Raw genomic sequence first — 26,683 nt, forward strand, 5'->3', positions numbered from 1 at the left:
GAATGTAATAAGGATTAACCGAGAGGCAGTTTCTGTAAGCAACACCAGAATATTTCCTTCCTGCCTTCCTTACAGGATTAGTCCAGTAATTTCTTCTAACAACCAGTTCTCCGAACTGCTTAGAATGGTAACAACTGGTTCTAGTGAATAGGTGCAAACTGATAGAATCCCATCCCTGTCTGGATGCAATCTACAGCCAAGGTCTGGCTTGATTCTTTTCTTAGGTAATCCCAGTATCTGGGGTTGCAAAATGCCTACCAGCTGTCATATAATCAGTAAATGCTCTCCTTGGTGTAGATGCCAAAAGCACAACTACAGAATTCCCTTCCGTGTGCCAAAGGAAATGCTGCCATCCAAGCTCCCAGCAAAGACAGTGAATTCAGCTCCTTTCTTCCTACATCTTTATTTACTTCAACCCTATTTTGCATTGTTCCTGGAGGAATCTTCACCCAGCGCCTTCTTTTCATGCCGAGAAGGCCACCTTTGAGCCCATTTGTCTGTGGCAATTATTTCCTTGCCTCTCTGGCCATTAAGCAATGCCAGCTTCCTCTCGAAATTATAGAGATGCTGGGTAAGCCCAGCTCTAACGCAGGAGGATTTTCTTGTATCTCTTCAATGGCTGAAATGTCAACTAATGAACCTTGCCAAGAGATCAGGTGAACACACAGTTTTTGCCTTTTCTGGGAGCTTGTTAACCCACGGAGAACAAAGAAATAAAGAGAGACTAACACTCCCCTCACTTTTATGGCTTGATTAACTTTAGAAAAAATGTGTATCTGTTAAAAAGGATGTGTGCACCTGCAAATTGATTGCAGGCCCTGTAGATTTTTGCAGATATCTTTTTGGATAACATGCAAGGTGTTCTTTGATCTTACAGTGAACACCTGTAAATAAATATTGCAATGTAGAAGGTATCTGTCAGAATTTCATTTTGTTCCACACTATTCACCTTCCTTGGATATTCATTTATATTCTTATCTGTAGTCAACATTCCATGTACCCAAACCATGCTCCATTCTTATCAAGTTGCTTTTATTTCCCCTTTCTTACATATAGTACCCCCCCCCATATGTTTTTTTTTCCCTTTAAAATTGTTGGTTCTCTTTCTCCTTTTCATTTTGGCAATGTAAGAAGTACAGGAATGCTGTGACCATAGATGCAATAGGAGAGTGAGGCACCAAGCTTGAAACAGGTCTAGTTCTGGATTTAGAAAGCCAACTGGCTGACCTCGTGCCAGTCATTTTCTCTTAGCTATAGGAAGAATGCAATGGCAAAACCATTTCCAAAAATCCTGCCAAGAAAACAGGGGCTTCTCCAGATAATTGCCAGGAGTCAACACTCCCTCAAAAGTGTGCGCACACACCTACGTCCACATATAAGGATGAGTAAATGTTTAGACAGAATCTGACAACTCTTTTCTGCACACTGCCTTTTCCAGGCTCACAAATTCTTTGCTATCCTCATCAAGGTCAACACATTTGAGTGGCAGCCCATATGGGCCGTGTGATGTGATCACTGGAGACGAGAGTCTTCCTCCAAATAAAGGCTTCATTACAACTTATTAAAATGGTGGTGGTAGTGAAACACTCCCTTTGTTGAGCAAGAGTGAGCTATGTGACCATGCAGGGATTACAGAGCATTGTAAGGCTTCCCGGCATGAAGTCTAATTATGTCTGCCTTGCCCCAAATGCAATGCCAATTCCATTAGTAGCTGCCTTTCTGCTATCTTGCTTTGTTGCCTCTAGATTAATCATATTCATATGAGTGCGCAGAGCAAGTGCACTCTCTCATAGATTTAGAACACTTACACTTTGGGCTGCAAAAGTCAGGAGGGTTTGATTAGAAAGATGGGTGAGATTCTTGAAGATGATAATTCATTGTTTTAGGTTCATGCCAATGGTGTAAAAGACAGTCTACACAGTGTTCTTTATAGTCATTGTGAGCAGAAGATCATAAGTATTTTTTTTAACTACCATGTTTTAAAAAGACTGGATGGATTTGCCTTTCATCTAGCAAGGGATCACTATTTTATGAAGATGCAAAGGATACCAGCAACCCAGAACGCAGCACAGGAAGAGATGAATACAAGATTAGTTATACCTTTCCAAATAAAAACTCTTACAACGTTCTCTTTTGCTAAACATAAAGCTTACTGAAGGAGTGGAAAAGGACATTTCGTATCATGATATCCTTGGCTCAAGGAGCAGAAGATAAGCCATGCTTATTTAATAACTTTTGTCCAATAAACTGATATTGATCAGTGGATTGAAAATTGATAAATTCACATATCACGACTGGGTTCACATAATAATCCAAGATGCCAGAATCAAACAAACTGCATAATGGGCTTAGAAAGTATTGATCTAGTCAGTGAGATGTAAATAGGATTCATGAAAGCTTCTTTCACATTAGATTAACTATTGTATTGTAGTGACACTGCATCCCATTAGTGGGCTGTTAGTGGTTGCATCAGCACCCATCCTACAGAGCCAACCCACCATCACACTGTCTGATTTTGCTAACTTTCTGCTGAGGAAATAATTGTATCCCTGCTCATTATCCCAGTTTGGGTCTGAGCTGTTCCCATTTTTTTCAAGACATAGATTGGCTCTTGCATTCAGTTGTGCTTTGGGGTTTCTTTCCGTTTGCTTTAGAGCATCAATCTAACCATGAGGGTCACAAGGAATGTCTGATGCCCTAGCACAATACGAACCCTTCAAAATGTGATTTATTCAGCAAATCTTAATCTGTGATTAAGGATACGATCAAGAGACAGATTGGTTTTAAGGCATCAGGCTAGAGTTCAAGTTCTGCCTTGGGCACAAAGCCAGCTGGGTGACTCTGGGCTAGTCATTTTCTCTCAACCCCAGAGAAGAGGCAAATCACTTCTGAAAAAGCTTGACAGCTACAGGACTTGTCCAGGCAGCCTCCGACAATCCGATATGATTAAATAGAAAAAGAAAAAAAATATGACTTATTGCAGCATGTAAACTGATCGAACTGAACTAGCCCACTAATTGTTTCACTCTTTTTTTGCCTTCTAACACAAATGCCATTACTTCTTTGACCTGCTCTCCTACTACTCATCCAGAAATAAATACACTATGGCAGTGCCTGGAAGGGACATTGTATTCAGAGATAGGTAGCAGAGTGGCGAGAATTTCACAGATAAATGTATAAGCCAATTTCATAAATGGATTTTTCCAGACCTTCTGAACCACACAGCAAATAAAATCTCAAAGCAGAGCATACTGTGCCATGTGAGTCCAGCTGTGCCTTAGCAGTACTGTAACTTTTCAGTGACTTCAGATCCCAGAGAAATTACCCGAGCCAAAACCATTGTCTAACAATCTATAAACCTCTGCCTTCGCACTTTGGGCTACATAAAAGCAGTGGCAAGAAAACAAGCTTTAGGTAAAAATATATTCTGCTATTACATTAGGAAGAAACTGATCCTGGGAGGAAGAACTTTGCCCTTTCCTTTCCTTTCTTTCCCCTTCCTTTCCTTCCCTTCCCTTCCCTTCCTTTCCTTTCCTTTCCTTTCCCTTCCCTTCCCTTCCTCTCCCTTCCCTTCCTTTCCCTTCCTTTCCTTTCCCTTCTTTTCTCTTCCTTTCCCTTGCTTTCCCTTCCCTTCCTTTCCTTTTCTTTCTTTCTTTCTTTCTTTCTTTCTTTCTTTCTTTCTTTCTTTCTTTCTTTCTTTCTTTCTTTCTTTTTTCTTTCTTTTCTTTTCTTTCTTTCTTTTTTTCTTTCTTTTGTAAGACTGATGTGACTATTGTATCAGGATTAGCCCCTCCCAGAGTCAGGATAATAGTGCTTTGCCTTTTCAATCTAACAGTAGCTCCGAAAAGCGCTACAGATGGAAAAGGAGCAGGCAGCTTCCTCTACTAGCTACATTCCCCTCCAATGTATTATAGAGCTCGAAATCACTACTTAAGTAGATTTAATTGCAGTCACTTTTCCTTTGACAACTGGATGCACTAATTTGAGAAGCAAATCAGGCGGTACAATACAAATATATAAATTGTTACTGGGTGCCAAAGTGAGTGACCAGCTTTCCAGTGTAATAGGCAAACACCAGTTTCTAAATTGTTATGAAATTTGAAACAGGAATTTCATGGCCATCCTTGCTTAGGCACTAAGAACTGGCTGTTCAGAAAGGCTTGAAGAGGATGGGCCAGTAGCAGGAGGTGAAATCTCACAATTCAGACAAGTGGTTAAATTCTAATTTAGCACACACTTACACGGAACAAACTAAGTTCTGAAGAGGCCTCCATTAGCAGTCAAGGAGAAGGGTTTCATTGTTCTACCTTGTTGCTCCCCACACTGGCAAAATTCAGAGAAATACATTAACATTTTCTGGATTTGTAAGGGTTGCAAAATTCACCTTTTTCTTAGTTCTTTGATACAAAATGTTGCCTTCAGAAGAATTCTCCTCTTGATTTCATAGGAGGAGAAAAAGATATTTACTACTATATTAAAACTTGAAATACTTGCTGCTGAGAAAAAATATGAAGGAAGAACAAGTATGACGAACTACTGATTGTAGTTTGGGTGGGGGGGAATGATTTTTTCTTAGAACAAGATTATCTTTGGCTCCTCCTTTCCAAATATTAAAGTTGCCCCTTCCTTTGCAAGGCTCAGGAGCTAATTTGAAAACTGTCCCTGGCTGCCTTCACAGATGGGACTAGGTGAACCCAGAACTGCTTTGCTGGCAATCCTGCCAGATGGGATATCTCTGTGTGTGCATACCCAGGCAGATATCCCAAAAGCAAAGCCCCTGGCTGAGGAACTTGAAGTCCACAAATCTTAAAGTTGCCAAGGTTGGAGACCCCTGTCCTAAAGCATCTTTAAAAGCCTTGCGATGAATGCAGCCCCTTGATGTGCTTTGCAAAAAGTGGCTTCCTTTGGGCTTGTACATTTGCAAAGTCTCTTTTCATTGCTTTGCACAGCCCTAGACATTCAGACTCCACTGAGAGGACGGGGTGGTTGGTATCTTTCCATGACAGTAGTGGTACCCATTTTAAAACAGGAACATTTCTCAAGTACCATATTGCAGTTCCTGGCCTATACAATCTACTTTCATAAACGTGTGGATCAAGTTGCCGTATTTCTTCTTAACTTTGTGAACATCTCTATCAAACTGAGAGGTTTTTTTCCCCCCTAACCCCCACGTCAGTTTATTTGAAATTGGAATTGAGCAATTTTGCTCTGCTCAAGCGTGTGGGCATTCTGTTCTGCCGTAGGGAGGGATTCTTGTCTCCTTCCTTCCTGAGCCCAAGCCCCCCCCACATACAAAAAACGCCCCCTAAGCAACCTGTTGCTTTGCAGTCAGTCGCCCCACAGAAGAAAAGGAGAATCAGTCAAAACTCCAACCGCTTCCTCTCTGTCTTGTTTATTAGATAGGCAGAAAAAGCTGTAGGATTCTGCAATTAAAGCTACTTGACCTGTTTTTTGAATGGAAATTCCTGGATCCTGTCCACATTATTTACCACTTCTTTTTCTTCCTCCAGTCTATTATTGTGGCATGGAAACATGCTTAGAAATATTTGACAAAGCACACTTTCCCAATAGAAGACAATAAAGCTCACTTTCAAAATGCAATAAAGTGCTGGGGGCTTGGACATTTTTTCCTTTCTTTTTCTTGCTTTGCAAACTGTCATCCATCTCTTAGCTTCTCATCATAACAACATGGGTGTGAATTTTTGAAGCCAAGCAGTAGAGTAATGGTTTTATTCTCCCCCCCACTCCTTTTTTGCATCATCTGTTTCTCCAAAAGCTTCGGCAGTGAGAGGAGAGGGAGCAATGACCTTCTGAGAGCTCTCTTTGTGATCTCAGTATGTCATTTTGATGTTAGGAGCAGCAAAAACAATTCCAATTCAGTTCAAATTGTTTGGGGTGGACCGGGGAGCAAACTGGGGCTAGTGAGGAATTGCTCAAGGGAACGGCAGCATGCAAATCTTTTCTCAAACTATTTGCAATTCTTAATCTCAAAGAATAAATATAGAAATTCTGACAATCAGGTACAGTTTGGTGAAAACGTTTTGATGATGCCGTCTTCATGAGGCGTTTATTTAATTTTAGACAATTTTTATTTTATTTTTCAACTGCTGTAGTTCTAGTAAGGATGGCAATCTATTTCTCTGACAGTACACTTCTGTAATAATCAGTGCTCAAAATTACTGCTAGCTCATATTTCTAATGGCCATCACTGCGCTCTAGAGGTCACAACAAGAACATCACCGTGTGACCACTGTCTCCCTTGAGAACGGAGTTCTGAATTAAAGCCCCACTCTCAAGGGAGACCATGGCCATATGACTGATAATATTCTTCCCTAGACAGGCACTCTTCGGATGCATTTAGGACTCTATTCTTCAGAAGGTCTCGCAAGATTTCGAGTGTAGCCTTTGATCATGCTAGTTGGCCTTGCAGGCCCAACTTCTCTGGAGAGCGCCAGCTTGGGGAAGACTGCAACATACTGTTTCCGGTAGGTATTTAGGAAAATTGAATCCATGGTCCAAACAGGTTCCGATATTCTCAGAGGGTTTGGTTTTCTTCATTTTTATCAGGTTTTGGCTGGGAGATGCTTGGGGAGAAGGTGAGTTTCTGATTGCTCTTGCAATCGTTCAATTTCTGAGTCCTGAAGGCTGAAACCTCCCTAGACACAGAGGTGGTATTCAGCAGGTTCTGACCAGTTCTGGAGAACCGGTAGCGGAAATTTTGAGTAGCAAATACCACCCCTGACTGGAGATTTTACAATGTCCTTTCCCTGCCATGCCCACCAAGCCACACCCACAGAATCGGTAGTAAAAATTTTTTGAATCCCACCACTGCCTAGACAGGACTGTTTTTGAAAGAGGCAGCCTTTTAATATTTGAAATAATCGGCTGGATCAATGTTTTAAAATTCAAGGTGGTAACATCAATCAGGCAAAATCACCACCACCTTTATCACCATCATTATCTCTGGGATTTCTTCCAGGATGGAAGTGGCAACCTTAGAGATGGAGCCTCAGAGGTTGTCCTTCATCTTGAAAAGCCCTCTCTGGAGCCTCTGACGGGCCAGGCTCAGCCTTAGCCTTTGATATATATAGACGAACACAATACAAAAGCCTGATGATGGCAGGTGAGATTCTGCCGAAACGTTGCTACAACTTTAAAAGCACAACTACAATGACGTGGGAAAATACCCGAACAAAGCTGAATACCATACGTGTAAGTACCTGCGAAAACTTAAAACATATATATATATGTATGTATGTATGTATGTATGTATGTATGTATATGTATATGTATATTTACATTATATGTAAAATACATTTAATGTATGAGTTGACTGGAACCCTCCAAACTAAAATGTGAGCCCTAGTGGATTCGTAATTCATATATTGTATAGAAGTGGTTTCAGTGTATTTGAGAGCCCTAGGAAAAAATCCCTCAGCTTTAAGGGTAGTGTATAAAATTTTAAATTAAAATTACTCTTTGGGACTTGATCACACTTTCCCAACAGAGGGGAAAAAATGCACTGACTTTTGAAGAAAGTGAAAACTCAAGGGAAGGGGTCATTTATCTAGAAAGGCTCCATTTGAATTAAAAAATAATCTGACTGCTGAATCGAATGGCTAATTTTTCTCCAAGGACTTCACTCCTCAGACCATATGGCACTCTGAGGTTTCTTCTGCAGATTCTGCAGCTCTTTTCTTTAACAGCAAAAAGATAACTCTGGTGTCACTCTGGATAAAAGCCCAACAAATTCATTGTTTTCTTACTGGCCGAGAGTCCGCTGATAACAGAATCCTTGACAGGATTGCTGCTACTGAGAATGTCCTCCAGCTCGGTTTGAGAGGAACATGCACTGTTCCTTTAAAAGAAAGATTCATAGTCACGGTGCTGCCAGAGAAAGATGCAATGCCAGAAAAACTGCTGGAAGCCTGTTTATTACTGTACATGGACTGGGGTGACAAGCTGAACAGACGTAAGGCCTACGTAAGGCGTACGTACTCCTGAATGCTGGGCCTCTTTCCTCACTACAGAGGAGAAGGAGATTGAACAGATGGGAAAAGGAGAAGCATAAAGTTCTATTAGAGCATAAAGCTCTCTTTTACAGGGGAAAGGTGGTGGCTCCAATGAACTGGCCCATATAAGGACTTAAGTGGAGATACACCATGTGAGACCTCAGCAGGTGGCAGCATCTAGCTGACCTTGACCAATTTTGGAAGCTGCGCAAGCTCAGCCTTGGATAGTAGGTGGATGGGGCCAACCTTGAAATCTCAGGGCTGTTAGGCTGGATTGCACAGTTGAAAAAGCTTCCCGAAACACATAAATTATCGTCGTAAAACAGAGATTGTGAATTCTAGGTTTCCCTTAGGCATAGAAGGAGTATTTGGTATACTTGCCACTTAGAAAGTAATAAAGGTGGGATTGAGAGTATCTTGGCGACATTTCGATGAGGTCCCACTTGCCATCTTCAGGCTGGTGCTTTTGGCTTCATCAAGATACTCTCAATCTTACACGGGGAAGACCCAAACATGCCAAAACCTGCATACCTGTACTATTGCCAAGAAAATTAAAACTGTCTGGATGCACTGCCCAGTGGTGGACACTGGAAACAAATGGGTGGTTCCCTGAATGAGTAATGCAAGATGTAACCTTTATGTAGACTCAACTTCACTATGATAATAAGCCAAGTAACAGAATTAACTATCTCCTAATCTTAACCTGCAATGCAAAAGAAAAAAGAAATCATAACCACACCAGTTAGCATGAACTGGATTAATACATTCAGATGCCAGGAAGCTAAGACCTCAATATATATCTTATTTGATGGTGAGAATTTTCTTGAGGAAAGCAGTTGTTTGAATAACCCTAACCTGATTTTTTTGAAAATTAAAAAATAAACAAACAGATATATAATGTTTCATGTTTCTAGATAGTCCAAACCTGGCTGTTTGAATACTGTTGTCCAAGGCCTATCTTTATTCTTTCAAATGCCTTTCAACTCTCTTAAGGGTACTTGCATCTGTCTCCAATGGAGAAGACAAATCTCAACTGGAGTCTTGTGCTTAGTTTGCAGTACTCTATTTTTAGAAAAATGCAAAGAAATGCAAAGATACAATTAGAGAAGGAAGTGAAGGCTGTCAGGTTTATTGGAAATATGTCCCTTGAGCAAAAGTTAAAGACCTGGATATATGTGAACCAGAGCCAGGATGGGCACGGTCTAATCATAAAAACAGAAACAATTGGGTTTCTTTTTTCTTCTTTTGTACTTTCTCAGGAGACCTTCAAGTAATGACTATCCAGGCATCTGCTGGAGATGCTTTTATCTTGAATGTTTTGCATCAAAGAATGAGTTGAACTAGATGACCTTTAAGATCCCTCCAGTTCTATGATTCTACCTTTCCTCCCATAATTCTAGATACCAGTTACACCTGAAAACGACACCTGCAAAACATGAGAGCTATTATAGAAGCTGGTATTGACTCAGGCATGTCAGCCCATATCAATTTTAAATCTCAGATCCTTACTCTATGGCATAAGATACAAAATGAAATGCAGAAGGGAAGGAAGGAAGCAAATACTATGTTCCTCCAACCCCCACCCCATCCCAAAATAATATGCCCTGTCCCACAAAAGCCTGGCCTCCTTCCACTCAGGCTGGCTTCAGTGGCTTTGCAGAGAGAAATGCTGATGCTGGGGATATTCTTCTGGTTTCCAAAAAAAAAAAAAAACAAAGATTCCTAAACAGCGAATGCAGATTAAATCCCTGCTCTCCCCATCTCTTCCTCAGAAACATGGGAGCCAGTAGTTGATGAAGCATCACCTGGAAGAGGAGACCTGGCTGCACCTCTTCAATTCTACAATTTGGTCCCCCTTTTCTGGGTCTCCAGACATATCTGGGTCTCTGACATATCTCCTCATTTCAAAGCAGGCAGGCCATTCAAGGCCAGCATTTGGATCCCCCAGGATTTTCGCCACAAATATTTACAAGTAATAAGTTATCCTGGGAATATGCCTTCCAACTTCACCCTCAGCATGCAAGGTTTTATACCCTTTCCCTGGGGCCATCTAAGAAGTCTAATGAATAGGTGTTTATCCAGGACCCTCACTCCCCAAACACTAGGATGGGGAAGGAAGGGAGGAGAGATGGTGAAGAACCACCTGACTTTAATATTCCTTTCCCTTGAATAGTCCACGGTCCAGGTTTCTTTTCCCAGCACCTTGTTTCTCCCTCAGGTTTGCCAAAGGCAAGGGAGTAACCGCCTTTAGCCCACTCTAAACCCTATTACCCTGGGGAAATAGCGCCACCGTCTCCCCTGCTTTCAGCCTTCAGACGTGCAATAGCAGGAACCAAGATTTAGATGGGCAAAGCGGTGCCTACTCGGAATAGCGGCTCCTCGGGAATTCTGGGAGTTTGCAGTTCAGACATAGCTGGAGTTTTTTTAGGCAGGTTTAGCCCGCGGCTAGTGCTAGGGGAGAGGAGATATTTTTTGTCGCTGGGCAACCAACACAAGTGAGGGGCACTTTCCCCTTCTCTTCCAGGCTCTCCAGATCCCCGGCAAACCCCACTCGCGTCCGATAGAGAGAGAGGGGGGGGAGAGGGAGGGAGGGAGAGGGGCTGTCTCCACCTTGAGGAAAGAAACGGTTTGAAGGCGGCCAGCGCTGCGCCCCCACCCCGGCTCAGAGATCAGCGCGGTTCGCTGGTTGGCAACAACGTCCCATTTCCAAAACGGCCCGAAGAGACAAGGAAGTGGAACCCACCTGATCCCGCAGCCCTGCCGGCCGCTCAGCGCCACTTCCGAATCCGAAGGGGAGCAGGTCAGCCGAGAAAGAAAGATCCCACCAACTCCTGTGGTGTTGTCTTTCCTCAGCCCGGCTGACTGACCGACCGGCCGGCTGCGAAGCTGAAGCGCGAAGGGCTGGCCAACCTTCCCTCCTTTCGGCGCTCCCCCCTCACCCCACCCGCCCCTCGCTTGCCTCAGCCTGCCTCTTTTCCAACCCGGCAAAAGCGAAAGGGGAGGAACTGGCTTAAGCGGCGGGTCCGAAGTAACTCCTGCAGACGTCAAGCGCCGAAGAGTCCCTGGCTGGGTGGAGCTCCCTTCAGCGCCTGGAGGGAGCCAGCAGAGGCGTAGGGCAGGAGCGGAGCGCGGGGCCCTGGCCCCCAAACGGAGTCCGGGTCCTCTTCCGAGGCCACTTTTCAGACTCAGTTGAATCTAAAAGGACCCGTCCGAACCGCGCCGGGGTTTGAACTGGGATCCATCGTAGCGCTGGCCAGCTTCAAACCGTTTCTTGCCTAGAGAACACACCGTCTCTCTCTCTCTCTCTCTCCCTCCTTCCATCTATCTTCTCTTTCTCTCTCTGAAGAAAGTGGTGTTTGCTGAGGAAGAGAGGGGAAAAGTGCTTCCCCCTTGTCAGTTACCCAGAAACAAAATACTTTCCCCCTCCATCCCTCCCTTTATTTTAATCAGTTTGGTTTTCTAGTCTGGTAGATAAACCGGACTGGAAAAACCAAAGTCATAAAGATTTGTGTGTGTGTGTTTATGAGATTCTGTTACTATGACTATATTATGAAGGTAGCATTAGCATCTATCACTTGGGTTTTCTAGCCTGGTTTATTTTATCTAGTCTGGTTTTATTTCGCCGGGGTTTCGTTCGAGGCGAAGTACCGATACATCAAGCTTCCCCCCACCCAACCCAAATCTCCCCGCGATTCTCCTCACGGCGGCTGCCTTTCGGTTTGCGGTTAGAACAGCCTATAAGCGCGGTCCGTTGTTCTTTGGCAGCCCCCGCGTGGCTCCCCGCGTTTCGAAGTAGGTGAAATTATGCTAGCAGAGCATCTGGTTCAAGGTTTCTGAAACTTGGCAAAACGTTACGGTTTGGGGGGGGGGGGGATGTCAACTCCCAGAATTCCCAGCTGGGAACTGAGATCCACCCATCTTAAAAGTTTCCAACTTTGAGAAACACTGACAGGCTAAAAGTTCATTGAACTCCTAGGGCAGCGTTTCTTTCTCAACCTCCACACTATAAAGATGGAAACGATCCTAAAGATGAAACCCAGCCTTGAAATTTTCGGGACAATGCTGCCCTCAAAGGTGTATCCTTCCAGATAGGCAGATCCCCAATTCTCTCATCAATCCAGGTGAGCAGAGCCTGTGCTGGCTGGGAATAGAAAGAATAAGTCTGCTGGTGTGAATTACCTGCCAGGGAAGACTTGGGTCTACTGGTAGCTGCTGAACGGCTATTTTGAAGTTCCTCCAGCCAAGTCACAGGTGATGCTGTAATGTGTCCTGGTCCTCTTCCACCAGCAATACTGATGTCATGGGCGCTAAGAGTTAGCTTGAAGAAGGGAGGGAGGGAGAGGGAGGGAGGGAAAGCCTCAGCCAAGACAATGATCAGCAATTTGAGTCCAAAGCGGAAATGTAATTTGAGAAAGCATCTCAGGCTTGACCTTCCCTAGTTCTCAGGAAGATAAAGAGAAGGAAGTTAAGGGAAAGAATATTCTGACTTGTGAGATTCTGTCGCTATAACCATACTATGAGCCTCAGAGGAGCCTCAGTGGTGCAGTGGTTAGAGTGCAGTACTGCAGGCTACTTCTGCTGACTGCCAGCTGCCTGAAATTTGGGTCTCACCAGGCTCAAGGTTGACTCACCCTTCCAGCCTCCCAAGATGGATAAAAATGAGGACCCAGATTGTTGGGGGCAATGTGCTGACTCTGTAAACCACTTAGAGAGGGCTGTACAGCACTGTGAAGTGGTATATAAGTCTAAGTGCCATTGCTATTATAAAAAAAATAGTATTAGTGTTAATCACTTTGGGTTTCTGGTCTGGTTTACCTTCAGGGCTTGACAACTGAAGAGGACTTGGATTAAATTGATTCTATCAGATGGCCTTGGAAGGGGACAGGGGCTTATGTGTGCACATGGATTCGTGCTCTGGCGTTCTTCTATTCTTTGGGAAATCACAGTACAGGAAGTCCTCGACTTATGACCACAACTGAGCCCAAAATTTCTGTTGTTAGGTGAGACATTCGTTAAGTGAGTTTTGCTCCATTTTACAACCTTTCTTGCCACAGTTGTTCAGTGCATGTGATAAGTTACTAACCCGATTGTTAAGTGAATCTGGCTACCCCATTAATTTTGCTTAGCAAAGCGATCACACAGCCCTGGGACATTGCAATGGTCATAAATATGAACCAGTTGCCCAGCATCTGAATTTTGATCACATGATTGTGGGGATGCTGCAAAGGTTGTAACTTTGAAAAAAGGTCATAAGTCAATTCTTTCAGTGCCGTTGTAACTTTGAATGGTTACTAAATGAACGGTTGTTAAGTCGAGGGCTACCTGTAATGCATAAGCCTCAAACACCCAAAATTTTGGAAAAGAGAGTTGTAGGCATTGACATGATGTTCTCTGCCAGTGCCTGTCATCATGCTTAAGCTCTCTCTGCAGTGTGGGTAGGACGGATGACTTAGCCCACCTATTTTTGCTTTGGCATTCCCTGTAAAGGCAGCCTTCCTCCTTACTTGCATTTGTGGTCCCCCTCCCCATCCATGGCTGGCAGCTGGCCAAGAAGACGATGCACCCACCCAAGCAATATGACTCCCAGAGGGGCCTCCTTTTGCTCAAAGCTCTATGACCCCAGTATTTGCAATTTTCATTGTCCATTCTTGGGACTCCTTTGTGAGCGCAGTGGGGGTGGAACAAATGCTGGGGCCCTTCTGACCTTGCATTCAGCTAACAGAGGCTCAGTCTTTGGCACAGGGTGCTGAGAAAGTTCATGGCTGCTTACTGTAAGCCATTCTCTCTTCCTCCCACTCTCCCACGAGTGGGTCTTTCTTTCCTCCCCCCTAACCTCCCACCCCACGCCAGCATCCTGCAGAACAGGTTACTGACTGGTGCTCCCCTGCAGGGCTTGTAACTTTTCTTTGCTTGGTTATCAAAATACAATTGCCTAATTTATTGGGCTTTACAAGAGGAGGCTTTTCCGGAAACCAATGGGCCATATGGGCTCCTGTGTTGATCATGGGAGAAGAAATAGATTTCTGAGAGACTATTCCTAATGCATCTGTACATTTGCATTAATTATCCTCTTTTTCACAGTCTTTCCAGTGGGGGAACAGATAAAACTCCTACCCCGTTGTTGTCAAAGTTGGACGTGGATCGAAAAAGAGATGTTTGCAACATGTCATCACATCCTTCTTGAAAAGTCTAGACTGAAAAACTTGTCAGACTGGAGGTGAAGGGATTAAATTGTATTCTTTCAAATCAGCTTCAGTTATTTAATATCAGTTCATCTAATAACATTTTCTGCTGGGGTAGCTTTATTAATTTGTCACAGCAAAACTAACAAAGAGTCTTTTGTAACAGTAAATTGCTGTCTTTCAAGAATACGTTCTTTGGTTTAAACCAAATACGGTTTCTTCCACCTCCATGTAATCTCTCTGCTCCTGCCTTCAGCTTAGAATGTATCCTAACTTTAGAGAGCTGGGTTAATATAATGGTTAGTGCTGAAATAAGACAGAATATTTATTTTTTCAAGTCATGCTTCAACTGCCACCTGTTAAGTCTATGTCACAAGGTGCTTGTGGTGAAAAGAATATACGCTGTTCTTGAGGTTTTTTGGAGGAAGGGGAGACAAATAAACAATCCTAGTTAGAAGATACCATAGCAGTATGTCCTGCATTTTTAATGTCACTTTCTCAGTTGAGTGGTACAAACTATTTTGAGTTTGGCCCTATTAGGATTACTGGTTTGACCACTTCCTTAAAGTTTTATCCATTCTGTCTGTTACTGGAATCTTGAACTAATTGCAGATCTGGCAATATCAGGCATTAAACATGAGACTTGGAAAACAAATCAATTGTGCAATTATGTGTGTTGTGCATGTGGGTATGTTAGGCAGCCCTGGTAAGATTCAAAAGAACAAATTAATATCACCATCATCTTTGATTCATCTCAAGCCTTGCCAAACTTTGTGTTATTGTGACACCTAAAAATCTCATGATGACAATTTTATTTTATTCCCAGCCTACCAAGGTGATTGTGCTCATTCAAATTCAACAGTTCCAGTTAAGATGCTGTCTTTTCCCCTTTCTTCCTTTGACAAGTCTTGCTAAACAAATGGCATCACATTGTTCAAGTAAAAGTTCACCCCCTTTGGCTTCCTTCCCACTGTCTCTCAGCCTGCCATCTGTGAACATTTTGAGCCAGGTAGGGGCAGGTAGATGAGACACCTGGTTTCCATAGAAGCAGAGGGTTTCTTTGGAAATCAGTAAGGAAACCCATTAAGCTCAGTTTATTCCCAAATAAGCAAACATAGGGTTGCATCAGAGCTTGTGGGGCAAGGAAACGATGGCTGAAATTAATCAAGGAGAAAAGAAATTAAGAAGAAACTTCCTCAAAGTGAGAACAATTAACCAGTGGAACAACTTGTCTCCAAAACAACTTGTGGGTGCTTCATCACTGGAAGTTTTTAAGAAGAGACTGAACCAAACTTGGCAACTTTAAAACTTGTGGACTTCAACTCCCAGAATTCTCCAGCCAGACACCTCTGGACTGAACAGTCACTTGTCTGAAATGCAACAGGGTCTTCTGCTTGAGCAGAGGATTGGATTAAAAGACCTCCAAGGTTAACCTTCCAGTTCTATTCTGACTAGGAGATTATGCCTGCCCCTTCTGCCATTCTGAAGATGGGATGAACTGCTGATGCCTATCATCTATGGAATGCAAATTGCTCTCTCCCAAGCAAGCAGTCATCGTGGATGGCACTGTTCAAAAAGTGACATTGCTCATGTGCAGCCCTGCAGCATGGAGCATGTTTCTATTGCTGATGCCCATCCTCTATGGACTTCAGTGAGGTTTCCTTCAAGTTTTCCTGACAGAATCCAGGAGGGGGAAATCCAACTCTTTACTCAGGAACACAACATACAGAAAGTCAAGATTCAGATGGGTGTGTGTTGCATGGGTTCTCTGTTTGGACAAGGGTTTGGTGTTGTCGCAGGAAAATGATATAGTAGAACTGGTATGGGTAGCCCTCACCTCACAACCACAGCTGGAACCAGAATTTCCATCGCTGAGCAAGGTGATTGTTAAATGAGTTGCACCTGATTGTCATGCCCCTGGTGGAGACTGACTCTGAGGGAGTGGAAGAACAATCGGCAGGGAGTGGAAGTGCGTCTCCGGGGGTTGTGGAGGAGGCTGGGGAAGGGCAGAGGTCAGCTGAGCAGTCAGAGAAGGACCCGGGCCCACCTCCTCTCCATTCTGGGGCATGCAGGGAGGAGAGGATAGGGGAGAGATGTGGTCTACTCAGGAGGAGAAGGCCTTGATCTTCTTCATGGGCTGCAGCTGTGACAACTGAATAAGAGGATGGACCTGCGTATGGACGGATACTGGAAACAAAGCCTGGAAATATCTCCAGTTTATGGTTCCTCTCTGAGTTTGGCATCCTTCCCAGTGTGTGTTCTGTTATGTGTGGACCTTATCTTGCCTGGTTTGTGTTGCTTTTTTCCTCCTTCTTGTACCTGTTTGTGTGGGAGTTTTTTGTCTTCCATCAAGGATATTCGGAACTTGGAAGCAAAGTGAAGGAATAAAAGGGGCTTCACCTATTTTCTGTGACTGTGTTTGTTTTGTATCCCACCCTGGGTCATCACACCTTTTTGCCACTATTAAGCAAATCATTGCAGTTGTTAATTGAATCACACGGTCATTTAAGGAATCCTGTTTCCCCCCACTGACATTGTTGGTTGGAAGCCGCTTGGGAAGGTCATAAATGGCAATGAAATGATCCAGAAAATTCTAATAAATATATACTTGGGCTGTAATGTGACTGTGGGGATGCTGTAATGATCTTAAGTGCAAGGATTGGTCCTAAGTCACTTTTTTTTCCAATCCTGTTGTAACTTTGAACAGTCACTAAATGAATGATTGTAAGTCAAGGACGACCTGTAGTTGGGCTCCTTTTGAGGTACTCCTCCAAAACAGAGATTTGATAGGTGGCTGAGCAGCTACTCTAGTCCTCCCTAAAATCTTGCCATGTCCTAATCCCACCCCCAGCCTCAGCCCATCCTATATTCAGGAGTGCAATTGGTGGCTATTTCCCCCTCTCAGCTGATGGTGGAAGGGAAAAAATGAAGCTAGAGGAAGCCGCAAATCAACCGTCGAACTATAAAGATGGCACTGCTCTCTGGCGTCATTATTAGGCATGCGAGGCAGCACAAAGTGTGCAAGCAGGAACTGGAGGAGAGCCCTTTAACACAATTGTGAAAATGCCTACAAAAGGGCGTTTCTTCAATGAGCTTTTCTAGGGCTTACATGACCATCCCTTCTCCTCAGGTCCTCCTTCCGGTCATGGAACATGAAAACTCTGCAATATTGTATCTATTTATTTAATTACTATGCAAATACTTCTGAATCTCTGAGTATGTTTGCATGTGGATATCTATACAGATATATCAGGAATATCATTGGCTCTCTCTCTCTGTGTGCACATTGCAGAACTTGGTTCAAAAATCAGACGAAGGAGCCAGAACTGAAGTAGAGCCCGAGTTCACAAATCAGACTAAATCATCATTTAGCCCTCATTAACTAAAACAATCATCATTTGCTGGCTTTTCATAACAAGCTAAGCATGTTTTCTGAAGCAATGACTGGATCATTCAAAATGTTAAAATAAAATTATGTGATGGCTTAGTGGGTTGCACCATAGCTTCTTTTATGTGGGAAAAAATTGCCTACACACACACACACACACACACACACACTTCTGTTAATCAGTCCAGGCTGTTTGAGAATAGTCAGTTCTTGACTATTCAGTTGTCATGCAGTTGTCATGACTGGATAACATTTATACCCTTATCCTTACTCACTTTGTTTAAACCTTTTAAAGTTAAGTAAATTAATACCCATCAACATGCACCAAGTTGGTAAATTCCAGAATTAGCTGCGCAATATGTAATTAAGTGTTTCATTTCGTCTGAATCCAAGCAACCTAATGTTATCGATTGGGAACTTTTCAAGAGTCGAATGTCGTTGTTACAAGGCAATGCTGGTTAAAAAACAAAAGGAGTCTCTTTATGAAATCAGAATAGCTGTTGCTTAGAAAATGCCCTGGTTACCAGTCTGTTTAACAGAAAGCAGCCAGCACCAGCAGAGCTGTGAAATAATTTCCCATCTATATACGTCCCAGCGTCAAACAAATTAAGTTAAAAGCATTTTGTGTTAAGTAGCAGTTACTGTACTATAGCAGAAAGAAAGCTACTTCTTAGAAGTTAGTAGTACATGTTTTCAAGAACTTTCTGGAATAGCAGGTTAGGCATATGTATTATTTTACATTGTAAAATGTCATATCTAAATTTAAGATTTATAGCCAAATCCTGTGAATACCATTTATTTCAGGCCTACTTTCCAATTAAAATACCATGTGATTGCAGTTTGAGACCTGTAAAATATTCTGCTATGCATACCTTTGTCGTAGCTAGCATTGCTCACAATCCAACACAGAATTAAATGGAATTAAGAATCCTGAAGACAATAGGCTTAAGTATGCTTAATTCTTTGGTGAGCAGTTTTTAGATTTACACATTTTATTTCACTTTGTTTTAGGAATTGACCACCGGTGTGATCCCAAGCAGAATAAATAAACTTGGAAGATATGCTTCGGCATGGTATGTAAATTCAATTGCACATTAGAAGTGGCTGTTCATAATATGAAAACAAGCATAATTAAATAAACAGGCATGTTTTGAATTATCCTAACAGTGCACAACTTTGTCTGAGAAAATAGCATGTCAACATGGCTTTTCTGGAACTGCCAAACTTTAGAAAAGTTTGTATTCAAATCTTAGGAAGTAATGAGAACAATAGAGAATATTGTGGCTCCTTAAATGTTAACAGATTAATGGCATAAATGGGTTTCTTCTTTATGGTATTACATTGTTCTGCTAGTCTTGGCTAATAGAACATGCCATTCTAGGAGCATTAACCTTCCTTACAAGGTTGACATAATAAAGGAGAAATGTGTATATTTTTCTTCGTTCCTTGAATATGTGTCAAAGGTACATCATAAATGCAGATGGAGATGCGAAAAACCTGCAAGGTGCACATAGAAAAAACTATTAATACAAGAACGTGAGTTTTTAAGATGCAGAAGATGGACAAATGTTATCCTGAAGCCTCACATGAAATGATATAGAAATGTTCTTTGAAATATTGCAATACCTGGCTGATTGGTGGAGAGAAAGCTGCTCATTTCCCCTTCCCCCTTCCCTCCCCTTCTACTGATCATCTGTATGCCAGATGCCTGGCTGCCCTCCAAAGAATTGAAAGCAAAAATCTTTGAAGCTTCCTATTTTCCAATCCTGTGTCCCAAAATAGCAAGGGTCGTCCAACACCAGGGCAAACTGGTGCTTTGCTTTTTCCATCCTTCTACCTCTTATCAGCAGCACCTAGAGGATGCCGACTCACAGACTGACCTCTGCACTATTTGAAATCATTTGCTCTCCAGTGACACGCGAGCTTATATGTGGCCAGTGGCTGTCTGGTATAAGCTGAGCTGAGCCCAGCCCATCTGGAAAGCCTCCAGGGCGGGGAAGGCTCTCATAATATTGATATGCTGTAATTCAGGCATTTGGGTGACCTTGGCAGGGAAGAGGAGTGAAGGGAGAGATGACTTTCGCTCTATAAATAAACATAAATAGGAATAACTTGGCACTCCGTGGGCATCAGGCCCTGCCAAACAGTCAGCGCTGCAAGTCCTTGAGAGCTGAACTCCCATTTCGGCAATCAGTTTTAAGATACAATGGGATTTAGAAAAAGACCTGTGGAGTGGACCTTCACATGCTGCCTCTTAATGTTTCCCCAGTTAGGAAAAAAAAGGATCTTTTTATGGATTTATGTGTTCTCGCACCTTTTCTCTGAGGGCTCAAGATGCAATTTCTTCTTTTTACTACCTTAACAGCAACCCTGAGAGGTAAGTTGGGCTGAGAGACAGCGACTGGCACAAAGCCGCCCATGAGTTTCAATGGCTAAACATGAATTTGAACTTGGTTCTCTCCAGTCCTAATCAGTGGTGGTATGCTACTGGTTTTAAAAAGGCCTCCGATGATCAGTTGAGAGGAGAAAGGAGAGAACAGAGCAGGATCGGCCCTCCCACCCGTCCCTACGCTTTTCTCTTCTTTATCCTCTCAGCTGATTGGCGCTTCAAGCCTCAGCTAGTGTGGGAAAAGTTGCGGGCACACGTTAGATGCACGTGCGGCCACCGAACCAATAGTGGAATAGGTAGGATCCCACTGCTGGTCCTAATCCTATATGGTAATTATCACAGCACACTGGCCTTTTTCACAACCTGAGGCTTGGTACTGATTCTGGCTCCAAAAGATGGGAAGGGCAAGATATGCACTCGGTTGTTTTAAACTATGCTTCTCACTTTAAAGCTCTACCCAAAGCAGTGTGTGCTCAAATGAAAAGATGATGGAGCTCTTAAAAGTGGAGCAAGGTGAGGGTCAGGTACATTAACAGGATTTAAGTATAGTACTGATTTGGAAGTATAAAATAGATAAGGCAGGTGGTGTCATCTCTCCAGTACTACATCCTTGTACCAGCAGGAGGCTAAAATCCCTTCTAGCCCTTATGACTGGGCTCACCCAAGTTAAATTATTGCTTGCTTAATCATTATTTCTTGAATAAATCAAACTGGTTGAGTTGAGGCACAATACAAGTAGTTCTCAACTTACAACAGTTCATTTAGTGATTGTTCAAAGTTACAACAGCATTTGAAATAAGTCACTCGTGACTGTTTTTCCCAGTTATGTCCTTTGCAGCATCCCATGTTTATGTGATCAAAATTCAGGTGCTTGGCAATTGGTTCATACTTACGACCATTGCAGCATCTGGGGTCATGTGATCATATTTTGCATACTTCTGACAAACAGAGTCAATGGGAAAGCCAGATAAACTTAACAACCAGGTTATTAACTTATTAACTTATCAACTGCAATGATTCACTTAACAACTGTTACTGGCAAAATGTTGTAAAATTCATTTAACAAAGGTCTCACAACCACATAAATTTTGGGTTCAACTGTGGTGGTAAGCCCAGACTATCTGTACTAAACCATATGCCATATTTTGCACACCATAGTAGTAGGGTTCTACACAACAAAAGAATTCAAAGCCAAACCAATCTAAGTATAGTTTAATGCAGTATCTAAATTGAAGGGAAACAGCTATCCCTGGTGTTCAATTTGACAACTTGCCTAGGAAGTAAGTTTTAATAACAGCTGGTGGGGGGTTCCAAAAAATGGGGTGAATTTGCTTTTGTAAGATAATAAATGTTCCATCTCTTGCAACAGCATATTGGAGCCATTTCTTAAGTTTTTTCCCAATAAACTCTTTGGAAGGGAAAAAGAGGAATCGGTATGAGATGTGGAACCTATGTGGTGACTTATAGAAACCAACAAATCTGTGTAGGAGATTGAGAGAACTGTGGTCTCAAGGCAAAAGAGTTTTGGACTGTCCATGAATCTGTTGATCTTTCTTCTGCACACACCATGGACAAAGCAGTTTAATCCTGTGTTTCTGTGACCTTCAAACACCACTCTGGTATCTTCTGTACTAGCATGTTTCATCTTCAGAGGACAAGTAACAAGTACAGCAGTCACTTTATCACTCTTATGTAGGGGACTCAGTGTGGTCATCTATTCAGAAGAAGGGACGTGCCAAGACTTCCCGGTGTCTGGCCGTTTGGTGGTTTGGGCCTTGGAGAATTGTTTAACTTAAGCAGCCCCATATGAGGTGATCTCCTGTGTTTTCCTCTACATATATGGAACCAATAAGACTGTCTGGAGGGATGGAAATAGAGCAAGCGAGCGAGTGAGAGATTTACCATCATGGGAATGCTTCCCTGTAAAATGAGGTTCAGACCTCTGAGTGTTCAGACCTCTATTTTTGATACTTTAAGACAGAGGTCTCCAAACTTGGCATCTTTAAGACTTGTGGACTTCAACTTCAGCTTAGCTGGCTGAGGAATTCTGGGAGTTGAAGTCCACAAGTCTTAAAGTTGCTAAGTGAGGACCCCTGCTTTAAGACAAAAGTATCCCAAGAGATAACACCTCTGGCTCTCTGGTAGTAACCAAAGCTTAGAAAATAGAAGTTCCCTCAAGAACTTCACCACCCCTCACTTACCACCATCCCCAACCCCAAGTCCAAATGTGTCTGAGATCCTTAAATGGAGAGAGATTTCTCACAAAGCCTATTGTGCTTGATCATTCTATAGGACTGTTTAGGCAGAGAAAATTGAGGGACAGCAGCCTCTTTCACAACACTGTGAGGCAGGTAGGGTATCCTGGGCTCATTTATGTGGCACAATGAATTCATAAATCACACTCGGCTACAAAGTGCAAGCAAGACCAGTGAACAGATCAAGCAGCACAGGAGAGTTTGAGACTTTGATCTCTTGTTAATATCTTGCTTGCAATTGTTAATGTCTTGCTTGCAATTGAGTATGATGTATACCCAGTGAAACATGATTCCTTTAGCATACCCTGGCTTTTGGGTAGCTGTCCCTGCTGAGGTTTTCAACCAATCCACTGAGCACAAACCAAGAGCAGCTAAAAAGGCACAATGCCAGGATAGTATAAAGAAATCACACTTAAAAAACCATGAAATGGTAAATGCTTCACAATTCCTTTGTGAAATGCTTCACAATTTCACATGAATACTTATTTTGCTTCAGGCTTCACCAAATCAAAGGTTTATTACCAAGGCTTATCATAAAAACAAACAAGTGCAATATGTGAACACTGTAAGTAAATTTTTAATAGCAGTATAGAAATAAAATTGTATTAATGGTAACCCTGGAAAAGTCAGTGACAGGAAGAGAAAAAGAGAAGTTTTGAATTCAGAGTCCTAACTTTATTATGTAGTTTTTATATTTTGACTCTGTGACAACCATTTTTTACTTAGTAAATCCAATTTACTCTCAAGAATATGCTCTTCCATTCAGTACCCAAAATCATCCTTTCTTTTTAAATGACAAGAATATAGAAGGAACTACATTTGGTTTTAAATAATACTGAATTATTACTATTTCTATTTCATTCTCATAGATAAGAATTGCACTTAAGGAACTAAATTGTGCAGTACCTCGAAGCTTTCCTGTGCTAATTGAGGTTCTGTGGTAAAACTGCCCCTAATTTAATCTGAATTGATTCGAACTTGCCGATAATATTCTACTCAAACAATCTGTAAGATTTCCTTTGAAATGCAATGACAACTTTTTGTTATGCAATGACAACTTTTGAGATCTGCAATAGAATTCCGGGGGAGTCTGACACGCACCATTTGTTTCTGACTGTTTTCACTGTCAGCTTTCTGTCCATTTGTTCTTTTGCACAGAAAATAAGCGATTGAACAGAGTGGCTTGAAAATGCAAAAGGACTTGGCTAAAGGCACCCCTTTGAACTTCCTGGACACATCTCTGCTGAACCATGAATCTCTCTCCCCACCCTTTTTTTCCAAACACATTCCTTAAGAAAGGTCAGAAGTAAACAAATTGGTAGATACTGTATTTCTTTTCATTTCTCCAGGGAAAAGACCCAGATTCACTGCCAACTTAATTGCCATGAGGTTTATTTACATGATGATAATTATCTGTAATGACCTAAAATACTGTTATTGTAAGCATGCAAAACCTTTCCACAACCAGAGTCTCTCCATTTCTTCCCACTTCAGAAAATGTAGATGTTTTACTATCTTAACTGATATGGTCCCAAGTATAAGGTCCTGGAAACAGGATATGGACTAGATCCGGCATCTCCAACCTTGGCTACTTTAAGATTTGTGGACTTCAACTTCCAGAATTCATCAGCCAGCTTTGCTGAGGAGTTGAAGTCCACAAGTCTTAAAGTTGCCAAGGTTGGAGACCCCTGGACTAGATGAATAAGTGTCTATGGAGATTCTCAGTCATCCAGGTCATGGTTGTCCCAAAGATGCATTTTTAAAGGTAACTGGACTTTGTTTTTTCCTGAAAGGAGTTCCAGGGAGGTTCCACAACTGTTTGCACTACTCAGGTGACCCTAAGTGCACAAATAAACCCCCAAGTGGCCTCAACAACTCTCTGAAAGAGTGCTAATGACCAGATGACTGCAGGAAATATAAACCCTTCCATCCCTCACCATTCAGTCAGAACTAAAGAAGCTTCTTGGATGAGACGTGAAAGGTCTCCAAGGTAAAACAAAATCCAGTTGCCTTTGAAAAAGCACATTTGAGACTAGCCGAATAACTAGGCTGATACTGAGCCAATCAAATCTGAGTTCAGCCCGCAGTTTTCTCTACTTCTGCTGAACAAATGAGCTTTTCTTTCCACCAATCTGTTTTAAGCCTTGTCTTAAATATGGTAACCCAGAGCCTTTGATGCAGATTCTATCAGAAGCTTCATGGGCAAGTTAACATGTTTACCATAGTACATTTAAATCTTGGCACACAGATCACATTGTGCCTCCCCACTCATATTTATGTGTCATTGTTTCTGTTGTGTTGCAGCAGCAACAACAAAAGAGATAGCTTTAGTCTCTTCTTCTGATCAATGAATTGAAAAATACCAATCTATGTACATCAGCAAACCACATTTATACAAACATCTGGAAAGTTTTGTTGTGGAAACCAACATTCTCAGATTCATGTAGAGATAGATGGAAATAAAACATACAAAGATAATACAGGTGGAGCTGCTTTGAAGTTTCATGTACAATTGATGTTAATCCTCTGATAATAAACTATGAGAATCCCACTGGATGTTGCCTTATGACAGCTTTACCAGAAAATTATGTTTGAAGACTCCCTGTGCAGTATTCCCAATGGTAGACATAGGGATGAAATAATCCTGGAAATTATCTTATTTCCTCTACCACAGTCTATAGAGGTCTATTCAGATATGACCAAATTCAGTGGGACTTTCTTCTGGATAATTTTGTTAGTTGTAGCCTAAAAGAAGCAATTCAAATCTATGCTGTTAGCTTCCAAGTATTATACTGGGACCAAAGACATGGTCAAAAATGGGTGAAATAATACAGCCACGGTTCCTGAGCAGTTCAAAATTGTATAGATTAAATGGGAGAAGTGCAGGCTTGTAGTTTTATTGACTTATTACATTAATTTGTATGTCTCGTGGGAAAAAAATCTATGTGGTCACTAGCAGTCCAAACTGACTTGATGGTGCATAGTCAATCCATTTGTGTGCCACCCACTTGTTGGATTCTACATGGTTTTACAATATTAAAATATTAAAGCAACATTATATAATTAAAACATATAGATTACCACCTCTCTGTTAAAATTCTTCCTCTGCAAAAACTCTGAGACAGAACTGTTTTCACCCTCTTTTTACTCCCCCCACCCAAAGAAATCAATCTGACCTCTCAAGAAGCAAGATCATGCAGCAGGATCTTCTCTTAGTTGGCCCAAGGTAGACTAATAACAACAGTCAAAGCCATAAAAAAACTTTACAGGTATCTATCAATTCCTTGAATTAGGCTTGGAAGGATACAACAACCAGTGCAATCCCACCAAATTAGGGATTATTTCTGGTTAATAGTGGCACCTACATTCTAGTGTAACCTGGAAATAAGGAGAAACTTTCTGATAGTGAGAACAATCAACCCTCGGAAGTTGTGGGAGCGCCATCACTTGAGACTTTCAAGAAGAGATTGGACAGCCATCTGTCAGAAATGGTGTAGGGCCCCCCCACTTGACCTACAAGAGTCAACTCTGATTATCTGTTAGTGAAGCTGCAGACTTTGAAACTGTTTATTGGACAATCTTTCTCTGATTGACCTTCTTGGATCATATTACAGATTCTGGAATTAAGGGGGGGCAAAGAGGGAGGATAAGTTGAAATTTTCCAGAAGTAACCTGGAACCTATTAAGGCCGTCATTCATTTTCTAGTACATTCCTGCCCTTTGGAATCTCGAAGACTATGGCAGGGAAAAATAACACGGTGTGCACAGCTGAGCAATAACATGGAGGAGAAATTTACACTGGAACTCATTAACCAGAATTGGCTCGTGAAATTCATATTAGAAATCTGCCTATCTCAAGACAATGGAAAAAAGATTAAATAATGGCATGTTAGCATGGATTTATACCAGGTTTTTGTTATTTTAATGTTTTATATTTTAACTGGTTGAATTTTCTAGTTTTTAAAATGATTGTATATGTTTTTCAGTTTTTGTTGGGAGTTTGCCAGTTGGCTAGAAGATGGGTGGCTACATAAATGTTATAAGTGAACAAATGTTGTTTTTTAATGACCTGGTATTCCCTTAACTGAGGGTAGATTTGGGGTGACTGAATGGACCTGATCATTTAGTGACTGGATGCTCTTCCTGACAATTATGTGGAGCTCACAGCAGATATGTTCTCTTTGTGCACTGAGAGAAACCTTTGCCACTACCTAGGATTGAACTCTCAACCTTCTGAATGGGAGGCAAATGTCTTCACTGCTAGGCCACCACACTGCTCCAAAATATGATAAAGAAATGAGAAATTCTTCCTCAAAGAAGCATTCTTTCAGATAAGTGCTGAGCCAAGCTCAACCTTTGTTTCATTAGCCTGAGCGAAATGTAAATAACAATCCTGAGAGCACTGGATTGATGTCATAAATACCAGATTGTAAAATGCTTGCACTGGAAAGGTACCT

General features: G+C 42.0%; 1 protein-coding gene across 2 annotated transcripts in view; it reads right to left on the bottom strand.

The window, feature by feature from the left end:
* Window positions 1-12,296, bottom strand: part of SEMA3B (semaphorin 3B) — a 50,875-nt gene extending 38,579 nt beyond the window's left edge. The window contains exon 1 of one of the 2 annotated variants that reach the window (XM_087924088.1): window positions 12,192-12,296. The gene's annotated coding sequence lies outside the window, so the exon portion shown is untranslated. Of the gene's footprint in view, window positions 1-10,755; window positions 10,959-12,191 lie in introns of those variants that run through there. The other variant, XM_026725615.2, reaches the window with a different exon arrangement.
* Window positions 12,297-26,683: the final 14,387 nt, after the last annotated feature.

Source organism: Pseudonaja textilis, chromosome 2, assembly GCF_049901715.1.
Source record: "Pseudonaja textilis isolate UNSWEBS1 chromosome 2, rPseTex1.2, whole genome shotgun sequence".
Lineage (NCBI taxonomy): Eukaryota > Metazoa > Chordata > Lepidosauria > Squamata > Elapidae > Pseudonaja > Pseudonaja textilis.